We start from the raw sequence: 20,804 nt of genomic DNA on the forward strand, positions 1-20,804 counted from the left end.
TTATCAGACGATGTGTGCACTTATAATTTATTTATTATAATTTAATTGTAAGATGTTATTGATTTTTAAACTACTCCATAACAATGCAAATGTCTGCGTTCAAGAATCACCGCAGTTATGAAATTGCTGAATAGCATCCCATTTCTCAAGATCTGATAACTTGTATATGCTTTTCATAAGCAAACAGTTCACCTATTATCTTGTTTAAGTCATCAACAATTTTCAATATTTAACCTTGGAATTCAAAGAATACAATTCTCTTTAAAAAATAAGTTATTCGCAACTGTAAAATTTGAATTCTACCTTAACATTAAAAAAAAGAGAAAAATTTCGAGGAATATTTATATCATATATCATTTCACGTAAAAACAAATAATTTTTTCCATGTTATGTCGATTTGATTATTAAGTCTTCAGTCACAGATGTATCTCAGCCCTTCGCACTGATATTATTGCACAGATTATGAAACTCACCTTGCTCGCTCAGACCGATGTCTGCCTGGAAGCCGGTGGATCCTCTCACGAACTGTCAAAGTTCACACGTTAAAGTCACTGACATATCTCCAGCCCGGTAACGTCCGATTGATAATCCACCATATCGGAATGTGATATAACCAATCTTGTCTCGTAAATGTTTCTTCAAATTCTTTCACACTAAAGACCCACCGGACAGGATGAATTTCTTAGGACAAAACGTCACGATATCTCGCGCTCGCGGTGCACCACGTAAGAAACAGCCTCCCTCGGCTCGACGTTGCGCTATCGATGTTGGTTTATTATCTCCGCGGATCGCTTTCGCACCCTTCCGCGCGTGCCGGCCGGTCACGACGAGGTGGTCGAACTGGGAGTGCGGCTCTCTCGTAATCGCGCGCGTCAGGACCTCTTTCTCCTCTCTCACTCGATCTTCCTCTCCCTCTCTCTCTTTCTCTCTTAATCCACGCGGGCAGTCGAAGAGGACTGCCTCGTCCTTGACGTACGGTCGTGTACACCGTGCGGAGTCGCGTGGTTCCAACTGACGAGTATGAAGCGGGTAAGGTGAGTCTAGGTGTCTCCTTGCCCGTGCTCTCGCTCTCGCACGTGTGTGTGACCTACGTAGGCAGGCTGTGAGCGGGCGTGCGTGCGTATCGCGCGCGTACGCCTTCACGTGTGTGCGTGTTGCGTATGCGTGTATTCGCCGGGACGCGGGGACCGGCGAGGGGACCAAGGAAGGAAGAGGAGGCAGAGAGCCCACGGTGACGACGATGGGCCGCCGGCTCTGTCGGCGTTGGCAAGGCTGTTCTCTCTCTACGGCCCCGCGATGAACACCTCGCGCGCTGGCCTCTCCCGGCTTCTTCGTCGGTTCGCTCGCTCGCTTACTCGTTCGTTCGCTCGCTCGTCCGTTCGCTCGCTGGTTCGCTCGCTCGTCCATTCCCTCTTTTCCTCCTCTGCGCGCCGCGCGTTACCTTTCCTCGATCGTTCCCTCCGCGCGTTGCCGCTCGCGGTGTACGGCCGGCTATTCGTTTCGTTCGTGCGCGCTCGCCGGCATTCCCCATCGACAGAAGCAACGGTACTCTTCCCCACCCCCGTTTCAACATTCGCTTGGGCATCGAGTTCTTCTCTCCCGTGTGTACGCTATACCACCCGCCTCCTTCGCCTCTTCCTGCACCTCTTCCTCCTCATCATTTTTGTCTCTCTTTTGCCCATCGAATCATCCCCTCCTCCCTCTCTCTCTCACCTTTTCCCCACCCCTCGTCCTCCTTATCACCCTGTGTTCCTCCGATCGTCGCTCCTTCTTCCCTCGCGCTCATCGCCGGCTCGCTCCGTTTCATTCTTCGCCGCGACTCCTCTTCGACCGGCGTTCGGTTTCCCTCTCCTTCCGCGGTAGCTCGCGTTCTCTTCTCTCTTTTCTCTCTTGTCTCTTATCTTGTCTTTCCTCTGCTCTTACGCTGCTTTTTTTTCCTCTCTTTCTCTTTCCATCTTTCCCACTCTGTCACTTCTGGTCTCTTTTGCTCTGTCTCTTGCTCTATCTTTCCTAGTTCCTTTTTCACGCATTCTTCTCTGTCTCTCCTTTTTTCCCTTTCCCTGTCTCTAACTTTTTTTAGCTGTCTCTTATTCCGCGTCTTCTTCTCTCTCGTTTATGTTTCTTGTCTTGTTTCTCTTTCTGTCCTTTTCCCTGTCAATTCGTTGCGTCTTTTCTTTTTTTCTTCGTCTCCGTCTCTGCCTCCTCTGGTCTGAGCATTTTCCTCTGTCCTCGTTGGAACGTTCCTCGAATGTACACGCGCGTACGACTCTTCTTTCGTCTCCCTCCTTGCTGAGCGGCGAACGAACGCGTCTTCCATATCTCCTCTGGTTACTGACCTCCGAAAATACGAGCCGGCCGATGGACGCCGCGGCCGTGGACGATTCCGTCGTGTGTGCCATCAGTTCCCGAATCTTTTAATGATCGAAGGGTAACGACAAGGAATTTTTGGTGGCCACTGATGAGACGGTTTTACGACCGATAACGATGCCATATTGCAATTATATTTTTAACTTTCCACTATGTGCAAAAGTTTCCTCTTAACTTCCACTGCATTTTTGATCGTTGTATCTTAATCTTAAAAAAAGCAAATAAATAATTACTAATAGTTGCCGATAGTTATTATATTTTATTCAATTTTTACACGCGAGAAGCGCAGTTATAAACTTAACGAATAGAACATTAGAAATTTTGTAATTTCATATTTTTGCAACATTACACTTTGATTTGTGGGATTGTATTGTTGCAATGTAGCCAAAAAATTGTGTTATTAACTTACTTGAGCTATTTCAATGTAAACAACTTGTAGATAGAATTTAAAATGCTCATCTTTAATTTTAATACCAAATTTGTTGAATAATTTTGCATAGTTAATCTAGATATCTAAGTATTCTGAATCTTATTTCAGCAATTTTGTAGTGACAATGAATCATAAAACACATGTTAAATTAGAATTTTTATTATCGCAGTAGTCTTTGGCAACTTATGGCCATCGATATTTAATTATTCCTTTTTGTTTTCTCTTAAAGCTCTCTGCAGAGCTATTCTCGATATATTCTTATGATCATGATAAAGCAGCCCACAGGTCGAAGATGGTCGATTTTGTGCCATTCACATTTTTTGTAATAGCACAAAAACGTCAACCTTGTATCGTGTACAAAGAGATATAGAGATACGGCTATGGCTTCATCAGCATCTGGCGAGGTTCGTACTAGCGAAGGTTTCATATCTGGCATTGAAGTCTCCGGAGGCGACGCCTACGTAATTTCTCGCGCGGCCAACGAAACTGACTTCATCTGATTTATAAATCCCAACGACTGTCCCGAGTTGCGTAACACGTACAACGTAGTAAGATCATTGTGCTGTAACGACATATTATTCATTTTGAAACACTTGGCAATATCTCACTTTTATAAATTAACGAATTTTTATTAGACCTTGGTAAAGGCATACTTAAGTGAGAGTTTAAGCTTCAAAATTCAGGAGGCTGGATTCTGTTTTATCGGGAACGTGTATCTAAATAATTCCAAATGGATTTTTTGTAGGTTACGCATTATCAGGTTTTAAAATTATGAAAAAACTCGAAATTAATTATGGAAATGTAAATTGTTAAATTATAGAAATGTGTTTTTCAAAATACATTTGAATACGTGTGTTGTTTGTGAGAAGGTTTAATTTATAGTCATTGATATTGCGCATTAATTGTCATACGACAAGAATAGGATGGGCACTCATGAAAGAAAGATGCGATCAGAACAGGAAATCGTAGCAGTCGTAACAGAATGTCATTTAATGTAATACTCTCAAATGGAATATCGTTGTACAGAGAGATAATCTTCCGATCTTCTGTAGTCTTTAATTTTTTTTATGATCACTAATTAAACTCAGAATTACATTTTTATTGAAGTAGACTCGACTTGTTGAGGAATAAGGTAGCGCTGGTGAACATTTTCTTCCTGTTGTGCGGCATGTCGGATGAATGGGATCGAGATGAATTGAATTAAAATTAAAACCTCTGTAGAAAGCAAAAAAACAAGATGGATATCTCTTCCATAATTAGAGCTTTGAGAACGTTAGTGCATTCTCATTGGAAAATAACAGCTACTAAAACTAGTTCTCAAGAAATCGTAATTAACAAAAAGAAAAAGAATTACGTTCAATTAGTTAAACCAAATAGTTAAGAAACAGCATTATACATTACGTCATTTTCCGATTGAAGAATTTGATACACTTATGACTAAAATATTCATTGTGCAGCTAAAAAAAAATTTTTTTATCAATTGTATGAGATATAGATATTCATTTTATTGTAATATTATTTCATTTTAAAACTAAATTTATCTACGTGTAGAACGCAAAACTGCGCTTTGCATTTTCCTGGGATCGAGCAGACCTCCCCGGAAGGACTGCGTACAAATGGGGACTTAGATACTTATCATATCCGAATAACGGTCTCGCGAGGGAACTCTCTGACGTTATTATGCGGCGTAAAACTAACTTCTCTAACGTAAAAAGTTGGAATAGACCCCTGTTTTGCTTCGAACGCGAAAACGCTAATAGGTGAGCTCTAGGGAGAAGGTGGAGGCGAGCGATCGCCCGTGCCGTGTCGGAGCGGGTAACCGGAACGGAACGGAGCGATCGCGAGTGGTTACTGACCTCTAGAGCGCTGAGCACTCTCTTACGCTTGCACTACTTAGCTAACTTATCGTTACCGCGCGCGTTGCGTACGGCCTGCCGATCATCACGCTGAATCGCCACTTTTCACGGCGATATCTACGACTTTACCTTCACCTCGGACGCAGCTGCGGTATCCGCGTGGTTCCGCGATTCTGCATGGGTCCGAATACGATTGGGGTTGCGAAAGGAATCTCGGATATATCTTTACAGCGGAGGGTTTGAATTTTTAAGTAATTTGTTTGAAATAGGCTTTAAACAGCCAAAGCTGTCAGTTGCTCAAAATATATTAGCTACTCAACTTCTAAATTTAAATTAATATTTGTGAATTTATTAAAAAAGACTCGGTTTAATTTCTATTTTAAGCCACAATATACATCTGAGCATAGACATCACGCCATAATCGGAGCATCCAGCGCGTATACGAATGAACTCTACATCGCGTCGTAGGTTTTCTCGTGGAGATCGACTTTCGAACAGAACTCAAATTAAAATCATGTTCGCGGAATCGGGAGAAAAATGGTCGATTTCCCTCGTCGTCTCCGATGCTCGCGTCGCCTGAGACGCACATGAGTTCGCGGGGAAGCCGAGGACGCGCAAAGTAAGACGCGACCGGCGGAGATGGCCAGCGCGGCGCGTCTCGAGTTCGTTAACCCCCCTTGAAAATACTCTCCTTACAACACGTCGTTACGTGCCGCACACATCGCGCGCGGTTCTCTGGCTCCGGGATGCACTAGTTTACTTCGCGCATCGCCGCCATCGCCGCTCCTCCTCTCATCTTCTTCCGCTTCATCCTCGTCTACTACTGTAAACGCGGAGGCGGGCTCCGCGGCCACGTGGAGGGCGCGTGAGATACTTCGACGCGTCTCCGTTGGCTCGCACACTTAGTGCATGTATCATTAGAAAAGCCACTTCACCTACATTGAGGCAAAGAGGAGAGGACGGCTCTCTCACGAGATCGCGTCTCGCTTTTAGACCGCCGCGGAAGAGCGATTACGGTCGCCGTCGCGCGCGGCCACCATCCTCGAAGGCGATCTTCCCTCGAAAGCGATTAGCATTGAAAATTTGCCCGAGCGAGAGATCGCGCTTCGCCAAAGCGCAATCCAATTAACTAACGCGATTCATTAACCTCCTAAATTACAGGTTTTCTACTTTTTTGGCCAAATATTTGCCTGCAATTCCGAGATAATCAAATAACGCGCTTCATAAATTAGATTGAGATATTTGTAAACTTTTATTTTTTGTTCGGAGATTTTAAACATATTTTTTTTTGTATTTTATTAGTATACATAATAGAAAATTAAAATTATTGATCAATTGTATTAAATTTACATTGCTTAATTAAATAAATGTGTAGATTAAAATTGTGCGGAAAACGAAAAGAAAGGAATAAGGTATGATGACAGATTTTAAATCAAAAGGACTATTGGTAAGAAAGACTCTTCTGTTCAAGAGAGGCTCAATATCGGAAGTAACTTTCATAACGGTAAGAACGGTAACTGCCGAGGATATTTATAAAATTGTATCATCGTTGATGACAAGCTCCAGGCGGTGGCACGAAGTTTATCTCATCGCTGTCCTTGCAGATGATGGTTCTCGCCAGATCAGGTCCCGCTCTCGCTATGGCGGAACGGTTAGAGTGGATGTAGCTACCGTTGTCGAAGAGATGAGTAGCGCGATCTTACTCTCCTCGAACCTCTGACTTGCATTGTATATTTACTGCGACGCGTAACGGAGCGCGTTACAAGCTCTCGCCTGATTGTTATCGAATTTGACTGACTTCGATCGCGAACAAGACTCGAAAATCAAAAATCGCTGGAATATTCTGCAAAAAGAACATCACTATAGCAAAGTAATATTCTAAAATTTTATGTGTATTATTCTTTATCGGTAACTTTTCATTTGTAATAATTTTATCAAGACTTTTCATTACCATCCGTCACAAGTGGGACGATACAGAAATCTATCATTTATGGAATCTTTTAACATCTTGTAAAGAAAAGTCAATTAAAATTTTTTAAAACTAGAAATTTTTCTTTAAAGATTAGGCTGAGAGAAGTCGCAGAATGCATTAAATCTTGTTTAAGTCTTTAACTGACATTTCTGGGAATTGTTAGGTGAGTTCTTTTAGAGGTAAGTTCTTCCTATCGTAGACAAAGGTATTCCTCTTATCCCCAGCACACGGAAAACTCACTTCACCTACATTGAGAAAACGCTTCTCGAGATCGTGTCGCATCCGGGAGACTAATTGACTACTATCGAGAAAGAAGACGCACGTTCAGTCTATTAATATTATTGTAATCATGCGTAAAGAAAGCGCCTTCATAAATTGTCGTTAGAAAATTATGCATTTATAAATAACGCAACGACTGAAGTGCGTTCTATTAGGTAATATTTTTAAAGTAAAATTTTTTAAATTTTAATTGCTGTTTTTTTATCTAACTATTTAAAGTTATAGTCTCATTTTTTCATTGCCATTTTGAGAAACGAGTCTTTAATATTATAATTGCTTTATTGGAAATATGACATATCTCGTATGATATATCTCGATATATCTATATTTAGCTGCATACATATAATATTATTTTCCATTTTCCACATCAATTTTATTAATCTTCTCTTTTCCTCAGGGTGCTGAATAGATATCGTTTTTAGATATCGAATATGATAATTTCAGAACGTACCAATTTCGAAATATCTGTCTAGTCGGTTAAATTGAGATTTCGGTCATTTCTGTCTGAATTTGCTATTTTGCAAGGAAAGAACGGTATATCATCGATCCAATAGTGGCGTCTAGCGGTCGAAATACACCCGTCAACAGCTTGTCATAAATATGACGAAGTGTGTGAGCAACAACTTTTTGATTTGTAGCTCTTTTCACATCAATCGAAAACAATGAAAATTTTTTAGGAAAACCCACAGTTGCAAGTTTTTCGATTCGCAATATCAAGTTACATTGCAATTTATATCAATCGATACTAATATTTTTCTCATTTATTTTTGCCGAAAATTAATTCAGCAAAACTTTATTTTTAACCCTGTCTCGCTCATTTAATGTTGATTAAATGCCAGCGTTCTTCAGTCTGTCTCCTGTAACAAAAAGGATATCCGGTGCTTTTCAGACTCTTTATAAAAAAAAAAGAGTTTGCTTGCCATTTATCCCTCGTGACTAGTCCCGTAATAATCTAATAGGAATACGACTCTCGTATCCGCGGAACCGCGTCTAAGGCATTCAATGCGCACTCGATCGTAGATATTGGTGGTGGAAGGGTCCCGTTTCCCGAAAGCCGATACCGTAGGCCCATCTGCGGCCTATCTCGAGCTCTTGGGCTTGGCGCTGCCGCGGAGGGAAGGACAACGGATAGGTGAGCCCTGAAATTCGAGCGGTACGTTACTGACAGTCTCAACAGTCCGGACTAGTCTAGCCGACGGAGTACTGTTAGCTCTTCGGGGGTCTAAGCAACGGTCGGTGCGAGAGGGGGCGTCTCGAGGGCCTGAAAGATCGAGGCACCGGGAGACAGCATCAGCGCGCTTCATACGGAATCCCTATGGTGCATGTGTGCAGCCATAAGTAATACCGAACGTATCGGTGAACGCCGAGGTTTGTTCCCGCTGCGGGCTGGCCGAGCGAGGACGAGAGCGGGGCCCGTTCGTTCACTTCGAGACCGCTCAGAAGTGAAGTGGCACACAATGCGTAAGAGTATTTTCAGGGGTCGACGACCGCTCTGTTTCCTCGAGGTTGCCACCGTCCGTCCCCTTCTCTCTTCTTCCCTCTCTCTCTCTCTCTCTTTCTCTTTCTTTCTCCTTTATTATTCGCTCTCCCTCTCGCATCCTTCCCTCAACCCCTCGCGTCATCATGAGTTGGCCCATCGCTGGCGAATCGTTCACATGCGAGAAACACGTCCAATGAACGGCGTCGCGCGAAATCGCCCTTTTAACCGTCTGTTCTCGCGGATTTTCTGCATCTACCCTTTTCTTCGTTTTTGCAATTTTTTTTGCACACGTGCAGGAAAGAATGCATCGGACTGGATGAAATTTAATGCATAAAGAAGCTTCTCATTCTTTCGCGATTTTCTAATTCGGGTTGTCTTTAACGGATCGGAATTAAATATTTTAACAGCGACGAAGTCTAACCGCGACTGTCGCGGAACGGAAATGAATATCAAGTATTATTATCATAGACCTCCTAAAATACACCTAAAATACAGCGGATGATTCCACTTTTTATTTAAAAATATCCGAAAATATGTAAGGTACTTTAATATGATATATAAATTTGAACATGATATTTCCGAATTAGTCTACGTCGCTCGCTTCTCGATTTTCGCAGTTGATTTACACCGCGAGATTTCAGCAGTCCAACGAGATACAAATACGAATAATGAGAAGATAAAATCAAGATATTGCGAGGAGGTTACAGTAAAAGACGATCTTTTTCGCCCTTTTTGGCAACTGGTTCATTATATTTATTATATTATCAACCACGCGCGTCAACTGGTCGAACGGCATTTCATTTTACGATTACACGTAAAATATATAACACGTGACTCACGCTTATTTACTTTTTTACTTTTAAGTAATGAACTCGTAAACCGTTTTATTTACACCGTGAGCCAGCCGACAATCGCCGTCGAATTCACATTACTCGACGTCATGTGTGACCTCATTCGGTGAACTATACGATTTTCGCGGTAGCTTTTTCGCTAAGAGGTCAATGTCCGATGTAAAAGTTAACGCCTTCGCTAAGAATTCTACATTCTCCATTTATCAATGTACAGCGTCATTAAACGGTAATTACGTGTGAATGTACACATATGTCATAAATAACATTGTTATTTCGCAAAGAAAAAGAGCTGATATTGAACCACAATATAAAATATAATTTTTTTACATTTCTAATCAAATATTAAATGCGCGCGAAAGTAATTATTTCGCGTGGATTGCTCCGTGTCGCAAATAGTGGCGGTGGATCCCAATGCGCGAATCAGCGGTATCGATTATGCTTTGAAAAGGAAATTCTCGTGACACATTTGTTTTTATCGCCATCTGGACTCGAGCATGAATCTGAATCTCAGGTGAGATTTCTGGGCATACCTTTACGGAAAGTCGGCGCGGAGGTATACTGCTCCGTATAGGAGGCATTGACCCCCTTGTAGTTTCGTCGCGAGTCTGCGGCGTTAATACGTATTCAGCTACGGGCACGCATATCGTTGTACGTAGTATAATACACAAGTGAACGTAAGCAAATTCTAACGGTGCTATCCTAATGGCAGCTGACTTAAATCGGTTGACCTGCCTTACATAACCGCTCGCTTCAATATGGCTTCGTCCGTGGATCGACGCGAATTTTGTATCTCGCAGGGAAAATATGGCGAGACGAATTGAACTTTTTTGTCCCCTGTGCGTGAAACGCTTAAAATTGCGAACGTGCAGCGAGACAACAGACATTTTCTCTCAGCCTACTAATTAAACGTGAAAACACGAGCGGTTCTTGCGGGGTTGCGGGCGAATTAATCCGCGACAGCATTTCCGACTGCGTACGAATGCTAAATTGTTTTCCGCGAAATCCCAGCATTGCAAGTGCCACTTCTGTTTCTAAAACTTCCGCGCTTTCGATTAAATTTGTTAATGAAAATCACGTTATTCGCTGAATAGAATTCGCTTTTGATGCGGATTGTTTGATAATTTCCACCTAGTTGTAATTTAATTGTGGGCAACTTCTATTAGGGTTCATTCAGAGCCCCGCTTGATTTTCGCGCATGTGACTTCGCATTATTACGTTCACCGCTATAGCCGGGTCTTACTATAATTTATTATCGTCGCGTGAAACATCCGCGTGTCTGCATGAACGTGACCTAGAACCGCGTGTGCAATGGGTTTCGCAACAGCTCTAAGCCGCGACGGGGTCAACACATCCGAGAGCGTTCATCGCGCGGGTACGCGCCGCATTGTCCCGGCCGTGTGCATCGGCCCCGGATAATGCGCTAGACAAGCGCGCGCGCGCGCGGTGGATGCACCCGCGAGAAGCGGCCGTCGCCGTATGGTGCATTCTCGCCCGGCCTTCTACGCTCATTCGCCGCCGAGCGGACTTAGTTGGGAACGAGGAAGACCTAGTTCGAAGGTAGAACACCGTCGCAACGGCACTAGGTCACGCATCGCAGTTCCTGAACGGCTTGGCCGTGCATGTCGCGATAGCGAACGCGTGAGCGTGTATGTGCAGCGGTGTGCAGCACACGGCTCTATACGCGGCACGCATACGCGACGAGAGAGCTCCGACGACTAGCGAATGATTCTTCTCTTCGATGCTTTGTCTATCGGAGTCTCCGCTATCTCGACAGGCGTGTCTCTCGTAACCTCGGGGTATATACCTCGCCTGTCTAAGGCTTCATTGCGCTGTAGGATTTTCTTAGATGAACGATTTAATGCCCTTAAGGAAGACGAGATAAAATTCTTTCGGAGAGAAGAAAAGAAGGAGATGGTTGTCCTGTTCTTTTTCTTCTTACATTTTTCTCTTCTTCCCTTTTTATGAGTTTTTTCTATCATACTCATACATTTTTTAACATATAATTTTATATCATTTATACATATATTTATTTAATATTCAGACATCCGTTATGTAACCTAATTATTCGATTCTATTATCGCTTTTTCTCTTAACGTTTTTATGAAATTAGTTTTTATTTTTACAAATTGTTAAAATTATGCAGCAGTTTAAAAGAAGCCATTCAAAAGAAGAAAAATATATATTAAATTATAATCGATCAAAGATGTAGAAATGGATCCGAGTGTGTGCTATTTAAATAAGAGAGAAATATATTTGTCAAGGATAACATAAAGTAATCGAGATAGAGTTATCCAACAGGATTACATCGTTCTTAAGTTCAATGATCCTGCCTTAGAATCGACGTTCACGCGCGCGACGATAGAGCGATGTCACTGTCTCGATAGGAGGCGTGTCTCGTGACCGAGGCGATTGTCACATATGAATCTGCGGGTGTATTCTGTGTGCAGGAAATATCAATTCGATATCTTTCTCAACGGAGAGCATTTCTATGCTCCTAGAATATTCGCTGTGACTTTGCGTGTTTCTAACACCGTTATCCTGGCAGCATCCGTAAAGTGATACACTATCCGAGACAATTAGCCGATTGCCTCTGTAGATATACAATATTTGATACGGATATCTGATACGAATACGAATCTCTGAGAATATCTTTAAGCTCCAACCTCGAATTAACATGTGAAATGAATAATGAACGGTTCTATTTAATACAATAAATGCATCTATAGAAATAAATATTTTCTACAGAATTTTTTCTTTACAAAAGTTGTCCAAGAAACCAATGTTTCTTTTTGTCACGATTTTTCAACTTTTAACATTTAATGTCTTAAATTAATTGTCTCATCGCAATCCCAAGTTTATTTAAAATTTAATTTAACTGGATCTTTATTATTTATTTCTATATTCTATTAACTTTTAAATTATTTAATACTTTAAATTAATTTTCTGTCAATCTTTTATGCTTTAATATTGAAACCATTGTTATTCTCTTTCGCTTTCTTTCAGAATTTATAATTCTAGTGAAATGTTTCGAACATTCCTCAGAGCGTACGTGTTCCAACGGTATCGAAATAATTATTCCTGTTTCACACGGAAATGCTCGGAGGAGCTCCTTCACAGTCGAAGGATTAAGACATTTCGACTGGCATTGGGGCAACTTTTCGCAACCGCGACGCGTGTTGCTTGCGCGCAGCATGATTTCTACGTCAGAGTCGATAATGATAACGGTGTCGAGAGTTTGCCGGTCCATTCATGTCGAACGTTCTCATAGCGTTTCCTACTTCGCCTTCCGCTCTCTTCCTTTTGTGCGCAACTCCTCGTTGCTCGACGAGGAGCTGCGATCACCTTGAGGGCTAACGGTATAACGCTCGCGCCGCGCGTTTATTTCGCCCCGATCGCGTTTAGGGTACTTTTCCGGCTCGGCGTCAACGAAAGTATACAGTCGGCGTAACTGTATAGGGATGAGAGTGAATTTCGTCACGACGACGACGACAACGAAGCGGAAGTCTCTCGGACTTGCAGCATTTCGCTCGGTTTGTTCTTTATCGCGTTGACCTTTCGTGCCAGAAACTTATCGCCGATGTGAGAGTGTGATCGCTTTTAACCAGTGTAAACGGCCGATTTGCTTCACATTTGCCGCGCGAGTAACGGGACTTCGAAGTTAAAAGTTTTCATTTGACACTGTCTGTTTTACGTCAACTTTTTCAAATATAATTAATAAATCGTATTGCATATATAAGTTAATTACAATTAAAATTATTTTGAGGTTTATATTAATTTTTAAATTAAAGCGATAAAAATAAACAGTCTCGATTATGTGCCTTTTACATCACGATTCTATACAATATTCTATTCTGTATGTATCTTGCGATATAAATTTTCGCTACATTACGAGCGTCGCATGGCTGTTACTATTTAACAATTTTAAAGATCGGCATGTCCGTATCGCGTCGATTTCAAAAATTGAGCGAAACTCGATTAAAAGTGAAGCTTCTTGACCACGTGTCCGCGGCTCGTAGTGGCATAGGCAGACGCGTGTTGATTCTCCTCGTCTGGCCCGTGGAAGGTCCGTACACTAACGCTGCCGTTGGCCTCGTGCAGTATAGTAAGTGTGTTAACAACGTAAGCGGGTTGAACGACCTCAGTAGACCTAGACCCAAAAAGCGCTCTCGTAGCGAGCCACGAGCACTGCCACTGACACTGGGTTAAGGCGAAGTCATATAATGCAGGCGCATAAGTCGCGCAACACATATACATATGCGTGCACACGCATTTACTTTCACGCAGGAGCACACGTGTGTGAGTGACGTTATTCGGAACATGTAGCATTGTCTTCCAATCGAAGCTGCGAGTCCTATCGGGTAGAATGTTCGGCCACCGTCCATAACCGTATCATAAATTGGTTGATAATGTTGACGTTGATTTATACAATTTTTTTTTTTAGATTTATTATCGAGCACGGTGTACATTCTTTTCGATTCTGTCTTTCTCTTTAACGGTAATTTTCTCTCTTGTGATTTTGAAAGGTTTTGTGCTCCGTTAATTTTTCACAATTACGCGCAACTTGCACATTTCTTTGGACGATCAGAAAATTGTATCCTATTGGCTTAATTGATCGAAAATTATTTTCATGAAAATATAGTATAAGAAACTCTAATTAAAAATTACAAATATATTTAGAGAGTTTTGTATTATTATTATTATATTTATCGAATATTGACGATAATATTCGACACCAACGCAAAAAATGCGAAATACTTGCTAGAACTTATTTACAATTCAATTGCGCATTACGGTAAAAGGACAATCTCTCTCTCGCTCTCTCCTCAACTTGTTGCGTCCAAATCCTCGATCTGGATTACCGTTAATTAACGAAAGTATAGTGTGACTAAGACTGATTTTCGGAGGAACGCGTACACGCGGTCATTACGACATTCGTGAATCATTAGTGCTCCGGTTATTACCGCAGCACTTTCTTCCGGACGGTCAAGTTCTTGTCGTCGCTTTGGGAATTTCGTCTTCACGCATACGTGATTCTCGCTGTAGAACGTAATCGGTAAATTTTAACATGGCTGATGTCTTTCGAAATGACAAAGAAATTGATTTCATTGATTTTAAAAAAACAATGACTAATATTGATTCTTTACAGTTGTCAACCTCACTTGAAAGAAATATTTGTACAATTAAAAAATATTTATTTTATAAAAGATACTAGTTTATTGTATATAAGCAGAGTATATGTTTGGAATATCCTACATATTTAAAGTTTCTGAAATTATTTGTAGCAATTACAGGTAAAAAAAAATTATCTTGCAAAATTACACGATAAATTTGGAAATCGAAGAGATTTTGGAAGATTTCATAATGATCTGAAAAAAACATCCGATTACGAGATGCTGCGACCAAATGCTCTTTTTTTGCACAATTGACACATCCGTGTATGCACATTACGTTTTTGAAGTTCGTAAAAATTCGAATATATATCCTTTAATTATCGAGATTAAGAGATAGCAGCATAATGAGTACGCACGTTCCACATTCTTGCGCTTCTGTTTACTTCAACGTCGAACGTCAGCAAGCATTGACCTCACTTCTCGTTTCATGCATTCGCCGAAGGGAAACACCGGAAATGCCGATTTACATCGTGCGTATGTATTCGCTCGTTATACGTAAAGTACGCGAGTGTGTGTTAATTGTTTTACCTCATTCGCGTAATTGGGTGACGGTGCATTAAAATAAAAACTATAATTAGGAATGGAAATAGGAGATATGCAAGCGCTAATTTATCGTTCATGAAATTTTTCAAGCATTTTTTTTCTTCGTTATTTATACACATTGCTAATTTTTGTATATTAATTTGTTAGCGTTATTTAATGCGAATACCTATTTACCGAGTTTTTTTATTATTTTCATTAAATATTAAATTTTAGATTATTAAGTGAATTCAAAATATTATACTTGTATATATGTATATTATATATCTCATTAATTGTGAAAACATTGAGAAAAGAGGCCGAAATCGCTCGAGTAATCTCCTAGTTGAAAGAAAGTACGCGAATTCTGGGACGCCCCGTATAAAACTCCTTCAAAGCAGGGTTTCGATCGGTTCTCTGGCATTCGTTGAGGTGACCGAGCACCGCGGGCAAAGCACTTTTCTCCGCGAGGAGAACTCGCTTTTCCGCGCGCAGTTTCGTCTTCTTGCGGATCGGGGCCGTTCGTTGCAACACAGTGATGGATTTAGCAAGTATCAGGCCCAAAGTAAGAAGTTAATCAATGAAAGAAGTCGTCAATTTTAATGACCATGTGAAAAACTATTTGATCTTTGTTGGCACCTTGAATATTTTATTCATTATTCCAACAGACAGGATTATTATTATTATTATTATCGTAATGAATATAAAGCATACTTGTGTAAAAAATAAATAATAATCACGAATATTAGCAATTTAATTGAGAAATATTGGTACAAAGGCATTTTCGGGTATAAAGTATTATAAAATTGTTATCAAATAATTTCTTATGCGCATTTTTTAGAAGTTCGGAATTAAGAATTAACATTTTTCTTCATCTATTTAATCTTTTTTCACGGGAGTTAATTGAAAAATTCGCCAAATCTATTACAAGATAATTGTTCAAACGTGTGTAATTTGGCCCGTTGAGAGGTGTACTGCGCGAATGTATAGTGCGTCCCCGGGGCCGGCGCTGCCGCCGCTGCCGCCGCCGCCACCGCCGTCAGTGGATGGTGGAAGTCCATCCTTGATGGAGGTTACTTCAGGGCATCGTCCTACATCTCCTTGGATATGAACTTGCGTCTTCGTTCGACTTGCCGGTCGTCTCCCTTCGGCTTCTCCTTCCTCATCTCCTTCGTCCTTCTTCCTGCCACCTCCACAGTGTCCGCCGGCAACACCTTCCTGTCTCCCTCCATCTTAAGCCGAGCTCGTCTCCCCCATTCGTCGTCTCCTGGTTTCTCCATCTCATTTCCCTTCGCTGTCTTTCTCTTTCAGACGTTTTCTCTCTCTCTGTATTTCGCACAGAAAATAGCAAGCAAAGTATTTTTTTTTATCTTGATGGATGGAATTTATTCCCTGCTGTAATTATTTGTAATTATGTCGATAGAATCTTTAATGAAATACAATCTTACAATTAATAAGTCTCTATTTTTTTCTCACTCTCTCTTTCGCTTCTTTCGTGTTTCCGTTTTTTTTATAATCATTCTTTTTCTCCGTTTCTTGAAAACCGTTTAAAATAGTGACGCGGAAAGAAAGAAAAATAAATTTTTCAATGAAAATTTGACTTTTCTTTATCATTTTTATCCATTATGTGAATCAACGAACAAATCTAGCACAGCATGATTTCAGTAAGATATTGAATTAAGCAAAGACTGTTCAAGGTCTACTGAAATTATCCTGAGCGCAATGTCCTTCGATGGTTATTGACTTTCGGTCTGCGCCATCTTCACGAAGGTTTCATGGTCCAAGGGTTACATCACTGAGTCTCTCCTCTCCGTTCTTCCTCCGGTGGCGACGGACTCCCTCTTGCATTTCTGTGCGAGTGCCACGGAAAGTCAACGGACAAGGTAGCACGACCCGGATTACAAGGCATCGGTTCCTTCGCACTTTTCTTCTTCGTCCCGAAGAGGCTCTGTTGCGCTCGGCTCAGGGTCAAGGCACTCTCTCGAAGGCAGCTAGCGGAGACTGCCCTCCCCCACCCCGCCATTCGCGTCCTTCCATGAAGCCGAAAAGAGAAGCTGAGTTCCTGCTTTAATCCTTCTCTCGCTCTCTTCCGCCATTCCAGCGCCGGTCGTCGATAGATGAGATGCCGGGGAGGTCATCTCTTTCAATTTCATGAGGATTGTTTAACCCGAGGACGAAACGGCGAACGCGTAGGTCGCTTCGTGTGTCATTCAACTCATTGAGCTACCTTCATTCCGACTGTATGACACGTTTCGTTTTCGCTTGCGATTGCTTCCCATTGTTTGTCTCTCGGATTCGCGAATAAAAATCCCAGAATATATAATTCCTCAATTTATTTTCTTTTTTACGTATTTTATCATGGAATTCAAGCGGTGATCTTCTAAAGGAATTACGAAGTTTTGTGTAATTAAATACAGAGGATATTTATCTCTCTCCTCAACGCGAGGTAAACGATTTATCTCTCTCTCCTCAACGCAATGTAAAATGAACAGCGAATTATAAATATTATTTACAAAGTGTGAGTGTCTTAAAGTTTTCGTTTTATTATCACTTTCACTATTCTACTGTCTGTTTAATGGCGATACCTTCTTTTCGACATAATATTATTTTTGAAAAGGAAAACTTGTTTGTTGTTGCTTGCATTATTAATGCGTAGCTCTTCATGATTCATATATTCGGCATATCCACCCTATTTGTCACTTAATTATGACATCGGTCCCTCAGTCTCTAAGGTGAGTTGGTCGCACGTAAGCGAAATGCTAATGTCACTCTCCACAATGTCAGCGGCCAAGGATTCGAGTTGGCGGACAGGTAAATGGCCCGAACGTTGAACCGACGAATGACCTCCGACAACAACGGCCCCCATTTTCGGTGTCGAAATCATCTCGCGCTAAAATAACACCGCTACAACAATGCGGTGATTATAATTATGCCTCGCTGCTCGCGATCCAATTTTCTTCTCTGTTCGGCCCGTTGTAAAAAATTTAAGGTTTGTTTAAAAAAATTTAAGGCAGTACGCTAATTGATCTAAACGTGTAATATTATGACGTCGGAAGTGTGGAAGTTTTCACGCTGAGCTGCGCTCTTGTATAACCACGTGTAACTATGGAAAGTGATTAAAAATAAAAATAATTTCTTGAAAATAGATTTGCCTGTGCGTCATGCTTTGCCAAGGCCTCGGGTTTTTTGTGAAAAATAACACTCGATAGTCATCTCTCACATTGACATCTCAACGCATCTGCTTGTATAAGCATCTTGTTTCCGAATTATTCTTTTTTCGACAGTAAAAATGTTGAAATGCCAAAAATATTTCTCGAGAGGTATTTTTGATATCTTAATCTCGTCTTCAATTTTTTTTCCGGAATTGCAAATAATTTTATAATATTATATATCATAGAAATTTTTTTTCGTTTTTTTGATGTCGTACATACGTGAACTTAAATTGATTAGTACACAGCATTACGCAATACGATAAATAATTCCGAATTTTGAAGAATAAAACGTGTCTTTAATCTCGGATAATAGAATATCAACGAGGTCTGTAATTAACTATGGGCGATACACAGTATGGGTGAATAATTAATAGAGGTCGATGATACAATTGCGTGATCGAAATACGTTGATTTGCAGTAGGTTTCCTTAATGGAGAGTTCGATAATAGGAAAGCGATATAGAGTGCTCTAGAACTGTCATCGGCGACATCGATTTTACGAGAAATGAAATCTGGTAGATTAGTAGATCAAACAAACAAAGATATTTCTTATGTTGATTACTTCTCTCAACATTTAATTGTATGGTCGAAAGCATCGTGGAACACATCGGAAATTGTTAGAAAACAATAAAAACATTCCTCACGAAACTTTCATTATTTTTAAATATACTATAAAAAATATTCACGCGTAAAGAAATATTTATTTTTAACAATTTGACAATTATTTAGCAGTTATAGATTTAAATGTTGAAAAAAAGAAACGCGTTGGAATTAGTTTTGTGCGTTTCACAAACCTACCAGGTTTTTTAGAAATCGAATAAGCACGGTTTGAGAATATTTCTTGTCGAAACGCGAAAATAGATAATTTTTATTTTTATTGATGAAGTCAAAGCCGCGCATAGCACAAGGCCATGTAACTAGTCATTGACCCTAAGATCAGAGATTTAACACAATCATTCTTCAATAAAATCCCAGCAGGTTGAAATGAGACGGACGAAAGATACGGGTGGGAAGTAGACCAAAAAAAAGGGAGACAAGACAGAAAAGACGGAGCCAGGACCCTCAGCAGCACAAACCGGCTAGCCAAGGATGTAACGTTATGTCTGTTAGATTCCGGAGAGGATCATCGTGATCGAAGTTTATATATAAGTTTATATAAAGACGTGGATGACGAAGGTAGGAATTCAAATAAACTGCATTTCAAACCTTTTCCGAAATAAAGGCCGATTTAAAAGAATTTTCATATAAGTTGATGTATAATATAGCATAAACTGGTTACATTTTGTTCTGTTAATCCGAAATCACGTGTGTGGCAGTTTACCTCTAATCTTAAGAAAATTTATTTTTTGATATATCATAAACAATATTTAAATACAACGGCAATTTTTTGAAGATTTTATTACATACAATTAAAATGAGTAAAAATATAATATTTGAGAGAAAACATATGTGTGTTGATAAACATTGTTGAAATGAGTAATCACATAATAATAATAAAAAATTAATGTAGCCAAAATAAACGAAGCAAATGAATTGCGAGTCTCGATCGTCTCTCCTCAGTTTTAATTATTTATTTAATTTTTTTTATACAGAGTAATGCAATTTTCTTGACAAAGCCTCTTGTCTCGTTTTCTGCGCAATAATTACAATTACGAGCGAACGCCTATTAATCTCGCGCTTGCACAGACGAGTCCCGTGGAGGGATTTTCAGGGACAGTGTCGAGCAGAGCGTGAGCGGGACAGAGTCAAGGCGAACGATGACGTACGTGGGTGACGAGGAGAGTGGAGAAGAGCGAGCGGTGGAGCGGCAGCCTCTTCGGAGAGAGAGGCAGAACTCGCGCTCTCCCTCTTCGAGACGCGGTCGAAGACACGAGACACCACCACGGTCGCTCGTTACATAAGTAAGGTAAAGGATCTCCTCTTCTCTGCTCTCCTTGAGCCGATCCACATTCGCGATTATACCACTTTCCATCGACCTCTCTCTACCCCGAGCGCGGTGCCCGCTCGCGCGTGTAGATGCGTGCGAATTTACGCGAACGCGTGTGCGTATAGTAGATGCGTGCTCGCGTGCGATTAATAACACGACAAATATCGCGCCAACTGCCCGCGGAATTTTTTAATACGGGCGTGCGTTCGTTAAAGTTAGTAACAATGTTCACGAACGATTATGCATCGGGGACGAAGTTGTTTCATTAACAGATTTAAGCGCAATTGAGTGCATAATTTCGACAAGGAGATAGTTTTGTAGAAACGGTAGTGTATACGTACATAAAAAAGTACCGTTCCGAGATTATCTTCAACGCTTTTATACATATAACATTCTAGAATCGATTTGGAATTTATTCCTTTTTTTTATAAAATGCAGAAAAAGCATTCAAAGTGAAATTCCTTTTTTGATAATAATAGATCGAAGATGTATAAATAGTAAAACTATTTATTCCAAATTCTGAGCTTTATTTTAAGCTGAAAACACTTGAAATTATGTAGTTCAGAAATTAAGCCTATTATTATTCTATCTTTAACTGAGATAACAAACATTACATTATTTTATTTAATATTCTATTTATAAGAAAGATAACAAGAAACATGATAAAAAATATTAATAAAGTCATAATTACAGAGGATTTACGTTATTTTCAGAATGTACGAACAAAAAATATAGCCAGAG

General features: G+C 40.5%; 2 protein-coding genes across 4 annotated transcripts in view; one reads left to right on the plus strand and one right to left on the minus strand.

The window, feature by feature from the left end:
• Blimp-1 (PR domain zinc finger protein 1) overlaps positions 1 to 1,242 on the minus strand; it is a 37,700-nt gene extending 36,458 nt beyond the window's left edge. The window contains exon 1 of the mRNA XM_067358834.1: positions 474 to 1,242. The gene's annotated coding sequence lies outside the window, so the exon portion shown is untranslated. The remainder of the gene's footprint in view (positions 1 to 473) is intronic.
• The window catches only part of LOC105668432 (protein FAM76A), a 60,584-nt gene extending 40,909 nt beyond the window's left edge, over positions 1 to 19,675 (plus strand). For 2 of the 3 annotated variants that reach the window (XR_010891153.1, XM_012360820.2), the window contains one exon: positions 19,112 to 19,675. The gene's annotated coding sequence lies outside the window, so the exon portion shown is untranslated. The remainder of the gene's footprint in view (positions 1 to 19,111) is intronic. The other variant, XM_012360821.2, reaches the window with a different exon arrangement.
• Positions 19,676 to 20,804: the final 1,129 nt, after the last annotated feature.

Source organism: Linepithema humile, chromosome 7 (genome assembly GCF_040581485.1).
Source record: "Linepithema humile isolate Giens D197 chromosome 7, Lhum_UNIL_v1.0, whole genome shotgun sequence".
In the NCBI taxonomy this organism is placed as follows: Eukaryota; Metazoa; Arthropoda; class Insecta; order Hymenoptera; family Formicidae; genus Linepithema; species Linepithema humile.